The sequence below is a fragment of the Vicia villosa genome, linkage group LG2 (genome assembly GCF_029867415.1).
Source record: "Vicia villosa cultivar HV-30 ecotype Madison, WI linkage group LG2, Vvil1.0, whole genome shotgun sequence".
NCBI lineage: Eukaryota > Viridiplantae > Streptophyta > Magnoliopsida > Fabales > Fabaceae > Vicia > Vicia villosa.
In genome coordinates, this window is record NC_081181.1 from 43,609,151 (window position 1) to 43,618,022 (window position 8,872).

Sequence of the window (8,872 nt, forward strand, 5' to 3'; positions counted from 1 at the left end):
GTAAAAGAGAAAGTAAGAGTGAGAGAGAGAGAGACAAGGATTTGTTTAGGCATTTTCCTAATCGGCCTCACTATGGGTCTGTTTGCCCCCAATTCTAATAGAATTGAGATAATGAACTTTGCAAATGTAGTTTACAAGACAAAAAGTAGCAATCCAACCCTCCAAACCCTATGGTTGATGTTGATCCTATCTTCTTCTCTTCTATTGATCTTGAGCTCGACCAAGTAACTTGATATTTCTAATTTGATCCTCTGGTTACCGTAACTCAGATTTGACAAAACCCTTGTTCTTCAAAGCTTTCACTAGGTTGAATTCAAATTGCGAATGTACTGTGACCTAAGATTACCAAAGTGATCCTACGGTTACCGTTACTCCTTTGACAAAAACCCTCGTTCTTTAACACTTTCACTCGGCTAAATCCAAATTACACAATCTTGTGAAAAACTCCCAAATCAATCCTTGATCTCGAAAGAAAATCCTAAATGGATTTATTTTGACACCCCAATGTAACCTCAACCCAATTTTACTACAGAAATTCTAAATTGGACCTTATCTAAGTATCTCTTGATCACACGACAAAAATGATTATGTGTAGTTGTTGTATGTACGTAATGAGAGAGGATGAAGATGATAAATTTTTTTGTATATTTTTAGTTTTCAATGATGAGAAATGATGCATGAATGGTATTTATATGATATGTGTGTGTTTACGGTGATTTCCGGTAAACAACCGCTAGTCCTCCAAACTATAAAATATACTTTGGTTACTCGCAGGATCGACTAGATTGGTCTTAGGACATAGTCAAACAATTGTCTTTTGATATGATTTGGTTCATGCTTGTTTGTTCTTGCTTCGAAAACTTGTTTGTGATATGATCGTACTACTTACTCATGTGAAACAACACTTGTTATAACTTCGACAAAGAAAACATAAGAAACATGTAAATTGCAGAAATGTAAAGTACAAGAAAATAACGTGCAAGAATGTTAAGTGCAGAAACGTAAAAATGCTCCGAAATGAAAGTTAAACGAAAAGATAAAGGAATTGAAAAGATACTTGAATAAAGAAAGATACAAATGTATTTAAAGTGGTGTTGGTGTCATACGTACATTTCTCAGCGAACTCATTCTCTAAACACTTGATACTTGAGTGATTTGTGAGTGATTTGTACAAAATGAACACACCGAATTCTAACATTAAGACCCTTATTTATACTAATTTCGACCCTAACGGTCCTACACTAATTTGATGCCACGTTGCCTACATGAATCCTTGGGATGCCATCTGTCCTTGTTCGGTTACACAGACTATTTCGAAATTCAAATCCTCCCGCCTGAATCCTCTTTCGATACGTGGCAACATGATCAGAACCGAGAATGCCACGAAAACACGTCAAGCTTCAGTACTCTTCGTATTTCGCAAAATGTTTAAGTCTTAAAGACAATACACTTCGAATTAGCTTTGATTCTAACCATCTTTACTTCAACTTAAACAACATCCTCGATACATGGCCATCAGTAGCCATATTCAATCTTAGAAATGGTCATCAGTAACCATCTTTCTTCGAACTCTAACCTATCAAAGAATATTTCCTCTAAACGAAATCTCCAGCCAACAAATTGCCCCCAATAAATGTCTGTTTCGAAAACAAGAGAAATAGGCGTTTCTTGTTATGACGAGATTTCGTTTTACTCATTTTTAGAGTTCCAAGACAACTGACTAACGTCATAATCATTTATAACTCCACTTCCAAAACGTCTTGTCATTTAAAAACGTCTCCTCATAACTTACATTCCCACGTTCTGCCATTACTTTATGATCATTACTCCTATATATTAGGAGTAAGGCTACCAACTATTCGACCGCCGTTGGATTAAATCAACGCTTGCCGCGTGTCCTTTGACCTTTACCCAAAAGATTTGAAAGGGTTTCCGTTAAACCTTTAAATACTTGAACTTTTACCCTCACATAACCTTCACTTCTATTCTCCTTCTATCATCACAGAAAAAGAAAAACCCTTTGGTTTCGTTTAAACCAGTTCTTAAAGCAATCTCATCCATGGCGTCTTCTTCAACTTCAAATGTTCTCCAACCTATTCAGAAACTTCAAAATCCTACACAAACAGGGAATCAACAACACATTCCAGACCCAAACGCCGCAGAGACTCGTGCTATCTATGCTTCTTAGGTAATCATCCATTTTGAACTTTGTGGGAAAATTCATGCCTTCATGGGTCCTTTACCTGGAGGAAATAACCCTTCTCTGGGTAAATTTTTCCCTGCTTATTACAAAACTAGGCCCTTGATTAGCAAGAATAAAATAGATGAAGATGGCCACCCAATCTTAGCTAACACTGACAATGCAGATGGCACTCCGGTTGAAGCCACTATGACCTTAGAAAAAATTAGGTTAAACTATGTAACCAATTTCGTGAAAGTCTTTAGGTCAATCCCTTTAGCAAAAGATCCCGACCTATATTACGCTTGGCTAACTAAAGTGGAAAAACAAAAGGCTTCTTTTTGGAAACAACTAGGGATTTATGACTTAATCCAGTTATCCAAAACAGGTTTAGAATATAACCAAACTATGCTAGTAGCGTCAGTTCATTTCTGGGATGCTTCTCACAATACTTTCCATCTTCCATGTGGAATGGTTACCCCTACTCTCTTTGACGTAGCCGCTATCATAGGGCTTCGACCAACTGGAGAAACCTTCGATCCCAACTTCATGGATACTGACACCATCCACTTTAATGAAGCAACAGTCACTTATACTGCTTTTATCCAAAGATACCATGTCCAAACGACCACAGAAGTCACAGATGAGGAACACATTGCATTTCTAGCACTCTGGCTTTCGAGATGCGTTTTTTGTTCTAGGTCTATACAAGTAGAAAAGAGATATCTCTGTATGCCTAACCAGATAAATGCTGGGAAAAAGTTAAACTTAAGCCAATTAATTCTAGGATTTCTCTATGAGAATCTTGGTGAAGCAACAGACCTTGTTAAGAATTCCAAAACAGGATCTCTTCTCTTTGCTGGTCCCTTCTGGTTATTGCAATTATGACTCAATGCCACCTTCGAAGCTTATCTCCCATACAAAGGTATTGTAAATGAGGAAGATCCGGATATAAAAAATCGAACGGTAGAAGGAACCAAATTGGCTCTCCTGACTCCAAAAGAAGAAACGGGCAAGCTTCGCGAAACCTTCTTAGCCTACATGATGATGTTTGCCAAACGGTATCAATTTAGCCCCTCCATGGCTCCATTTGTGCAAAGGAAAGTAGGTCCTGAGTGGTTTACTCAAGAATTTCCAGCAACGTCTCCGGATCAACAAGCCGAATCCATGGTTATCTGGGAAGCTTTCCTTACCCCAAAGCTATTATATCACCGACTTCGATCTCCCAAAAGTCACTGATGTCTTCTTTGTTACCAACCAAATTTGGTATCGAGACAATTTGGATCGGTTCAACTGAAACCAGAGTGTATGTACGACAAAAGGAATCACATGTGTCTACACACTTTGCATCTAGCGGAAGATGAATACGAGTCTAAAATCTCCAAATATGTTGGCATCACCACTCTCTCTCCCGTCTCTTTCGAACCTGCTTTTTATTCTTCCATAGATTTTCATCAATGGTGGACAGATTACTATACTACGCAAATCTTCGATGCTGAGAGCCTTACTCAAGAACTAACTGAAGCTTTTGCTGATGTGCAGGCTAACTTCCATAAAGGTACTTCGACTCATATTAAAGAAATCCAAGCCTTTCAAAATTTCTTTGAAACTATCTACAGGCCTGATGATCTTAGTAGGACCGTTCGTGAAGCTGCGGTCACTTTACGCGAAAAGTTTTCTGCCAAACTGGATAAGTTGAAATTGCCCATGTATGTTCGTCCTGAACTACGTTATGAAGTGGCTTTTGAACTTAATCCTCCAAAATTCCCTCCACTACCTAGTGCTGATTTTGGTGTGGCTCTAAGTCCTCCTTTTCCAGATTGGTTTGTGTGTGGGAATGCCATTAAAATCCTTCAGGAACAATCTAAAAAACGCGCTGAACGAGTGGTCCCGACTAAGCATACTCTAGATACTTTCAAAGGACATCTTCATATAGGCCTTGAGCATGTTCGCGTCTTGACTCCAATACCTGAAGGTTGGGGTTTAGACAATCCTTCGACTAACTTTCCTTCTTTACTCATATACTGATTTCTATCTTGTTCACAGCTGTTACTCGAAATAAAAGTATCAAGGAAGCCCCTGCACAGAAAGGCGCTGGAGCTTCGAAAAGCACCAAGACGAGTGGGAGTGACTCCGCCGCTACTGGCAAAAAACTCACGGTATATTCACACCTTACATTCTGACTTGTGTAATTTTATGAATATTACTTACTTTAATTACTGTGCACTTCCAGAGTTCGAAGCCTCCGACCCCTTCAAAGCGGAAAGTTTCTTGCACCAATATTTCAGATGATGAAGATAAATCTCCTCCTCGTACCAGGCAAGCAGCGAAGAAAAGACAGAAGGCTACCATACCTTTTGCTAAAGAAAAGGAATCTGGAACTTCGAAACTTACTTCATCGAGTGACAAGATATCTTCTGATGAATCACCTTTAAAGGTCGCTTGTGCTATTCCCATTGTGGAAAGCCATAATTCGAGCCCAAATAACGTCCCAACCAAGGTACTTGGACCTTATAACATAATCACCTTTCATACTTGACTTCAACAACCAAATTTATCTCTTACCTTGTCGATACAGGATGACGTGGGCACCGCTACTTCTGATCTCAACACTTTAAACCTCAGCATTGATCTTGGGAACCTTCAAGGTATGCATTTGTCCCTTTGATTGAAAAATAACTCTTTGATGGTTTCTTGTCTTAACAAACTTTGATTTACGTAACAGGCGTCCCTCAACGTAAATCTCCTGTCCTTTCTGAAATCCTCGAAGATGCCCAACCTATTGCCACCATCATCTCCCCTGTGCATGCTGAAGAAAGTCATTCGAATGACTCTTCTCCACTTACCCATCGAGATGAAGACGTGGAAGATGTCCCCCAAAATTCAAATAGTGGCAACATAGTCAACCAGCCAATCGAGAGTGAAGACACTATCTCTGAACATGAAGATGTAGATGAAACTTCCAACTCGCCTCCTCCCAGTAATAATGAAACTTCGACTCTTGGGAATATAGTTACTCCTGTGGCTACTTCGAAGCAGACCACTGCAGCACTTACTCCTACAGAACTGGAGCAACTCAAAGAGACTAATCCCGTAAGCTTTCTCAAGGCTATGATGAATGCCAAGGGTATTTCGCCTATCCGGCTCGAGCCTTCTTCGACTGTTTTGACGGACGGTGATAAGGAGAATGACATTCCAACGCTCCTTCGTCAAATAAAGGAAAAGCTCTTTGAGACCAATCTTATTGAAATTCTGCGCAAGGATTCCACCAGCTGTTTTGGTTTAATCAACCTTTTAAAGAAAGTGGATCTACTCCAGGTCTTAGACGAAGTCTCCAACATAATTGTCTCGCTGATTTCTCTTCTAGATCAACTTCAAGCTGATAATCTCCGCAAAAGGGATATTGATGAAAAACTCAAGGCGAAAATGATTTCTCACAATTCTTCGTGGAAAGCTGCCAACGACGCAACAGGCAAGGCTAGCGCCCTTGAGCTTGAGAATACAAAGCGCCAGGAAGAATACAAAACTTGTGAGATGAACATCAAATCCTAGGAGCAGAAAATTAAACGCCTCGAAAAGAAAATAAGCAACGCTAAATCCCGTCAAGAAGAGATCGAACGATCTCAGCAGCATGAGTTGAACGAAGTGGCGCAGTCAGGAATTCACCATCTCGAGGTGGTACAAAAGTTAGTGCCAGAGATCGAAGAACTGAACAAACAACAAGCACTAATCGAACGTCGTCTGACGTTGTGGGCTTCTCAATACGCCAAAATGAAAGATAGTCTCCGTAAGGACTTTGACTAATTGTTCCAACTTATGTAACATCTTTGAGTCTAGCATTTTGTCTCTTTCGTATTGAAAATTAATCCAGGAATCTATGCACACTTTTCCTTCCAATTATCTATATGTTATACTGTGCAACTATCATAAATAATATTTTAACAGTTCTTAAATTGTCAATAATTTATTTATTATTTTCAGTTGTCATAATGACCTTGATAGTGTATCTATGTGGTATAATTACTCCTCGCAGCCTCTTTAAGTCTAGACTTGACGTTTCCACTCCCTCAGCCGCAACTGTCATTAAATGATGACATCACTTTTCAAAAACGTCTATTTGAGACGTGCGTGTATCAGTTTCTGAAATGATTACACTCCAACTTCCAAGGCGGGAAACGGCGAACTCCGCAACTTCTCTTGGGGAAACCAAACGCGGTCCACTCAAAACTTAAAGATAACCACTCCTTTATGGCCAACGTCCTCTATATAAGGCTTAGTATTCTACTCATTTCTTCATTCTCTCACAAAGCTCTTATCAAAGTTTCTTCTCCTTCCCTTACTCTTTCAAATACAGAATTTGAAAAACTTCTTGTACCCTCTTCCTCAAAATGGCGCAACCCTTGACTTACACTACCATCAAGTCCTCCATTAAAAAGGAATTCAAACTCTATGTGGAAGAGTTCGATGAGAACCACATTAATGTTGACGCACTCTTTGCTAACCAACAACTCCAGTTTTATCAGGGAATCCTGGAGGGATCCGTTTATCCAAACATGCTGGCAGACTTCTGGATGTTTGCGTCCCTCCGCATAGATCCAGAAGGAAGAACCACCATAATGTCTAATGTTCGAAGAGCCCCTATCACCATTACTCCCTCAACTATCTCTGAACTAATAAGGTGTGATAACCTTGGAGAAGCGTTTGATGATAACATCATTAACATGACTACCTCTGATGTCTTGAGGGCCCTCATGGCTAATGATCCTTTTAGTGCTAAGATCATTAGGATCTAGCACCAGCTTTTAGTGGGCAACTTTCGTCCACGAAACCAGGATCAAGACCACATCATGATGGAAGATCTGGAGTTCATACTTTGTGCTCTCCGGGGAAGAAAAATCAACTTTCCGTTGCTGATCTTCAAGCAACTTGTCGAAGCTGTTGCTATGGCTGCCTCTCGACAAGGCGTGGTGACATGCCTTCCTTATGGAAGATAGATGTCTTACATGTTTCTCAAAAAGGGTATAGTGAGGAGAATGCGCATGGTAGGATCTCTAGAACTTTTCGAAGCAGAAAGCTTGCCCTTGCTGTCCTTGGAAGGTATAGAGCAAAGGATCAACTAAAGGGTGCGTTGTTTGAGGCTTGGATGGAGGCATTATAGGTCTTAGCTTTATTGTTCAAACTTTTGAATGCTCCTTTTGATAGCCTCTAATATGCTTCTATTTTTGTAACCTTTGTTGTTCATGGAAACATAATCTTCCAAAATGAATGTACTCTTCCAATCGTAATGAAATATATTTTGACATTGCTCTGTTTTCTTACTTTATTTACTACACATCTTACTTGGACACGAAGCTATTTTGGTGCTTATTCAACCATTTTGGCTCACGTAGCATACTTTAAATATCTACGTTTTTGGAATTTTTACTTCGTGCATGATTGGTTTGTATCTTTTCAGATACTTCCCATTCACCCTTAAGATCCTGCGATCTTCTGCCAACTCTTCTATCTCATAAGCATTATTTGAGAATACTTTTAAAATTCGAAAGGGTCCTTCCCAATGTGGGGACCATTTGCCTAAAACCTGATTCTTTCGATCTATAGGTAAAATAACTTTCCAAACCAAGTCGTTATTAATAAATGTTTTACCTTTCACCTTTTTATTATATGCTCTAGACACCCATTCTTTTTGTCTTTTTATCATCTCCAACGCTCGAAGTCTGTCTTCGTCCAAATCCACCAATTCGTTCATCATCAATTCCCAATACATGTTTGGAGGAATTTCTGCCTGTCTTTGGATCCGGACTGACTGCAAATATATCTCAACTGGGAGCACTGGGTCGTGTCCGAATGTTAATTGGAAAGGTGTAGTGTTTGTAGCTTCCTTTGGTGACGTTCGACATGCCCAGAGTGCTTGGTCCAAAGTTTTATGCCAACTCTTAGGTTTTTTCCCTACGTGTTTCTTTATGAGACCAATTATTATCTTATTCGCTGCTTCAACTTGTCCATTTGCCTGAGCATAGTAAGGTGTAGAAGTAAACAACTTGAACCCCATTTCTTTGGCGAACTCTTGCATCTTTCGCCCAGTGAACACTGAACCTTGATCTGTGGTTATACTTTCCGGGATTCCGAATTTGTATATAATGTGTCTTTGAATAAACTCAATCACCGCCTCCTGATCCACACTTGCAAGTGGTATCACTTCGACCCATTTTATGAAGTAGTCTATTCCTACTAGGATATATCTTTGACCTTTAGAAGACTTGGGGTGAATTTCCCCAATTAAGTCTAGTGCCCAACCTCTGAAAGGCCATGGTTTTATTATTGAACTTAATTCATTTGCAGGAGCATATTGAATACATGCGTGTTCTTGACATTCTTGACATCCTTTTGTAAATTCTATGCTATCTTTTAACATAGAGGGCCAATACATTCCATATCGAAACAAAAGCCATTTCATTTTGTGCCCTGCTTGATGTGCACCACATGCTCCACTATGTACATTCGAGAGAGCCAAATATGCTTCCGCTTCACCCAGACATTTTAGCAAAACTCCTTCAGGGGTTTTCTTAAACAATTCATTTCCCATCAGGAAGTATGATAAGGCTCGATACTTTACCTTTCTATCTGTGTCTGTCGAAGGGTCTTTTAAATAGTTCACAATTGGACTCCTCCAGTCTGTGTCTGCTAAAGAGT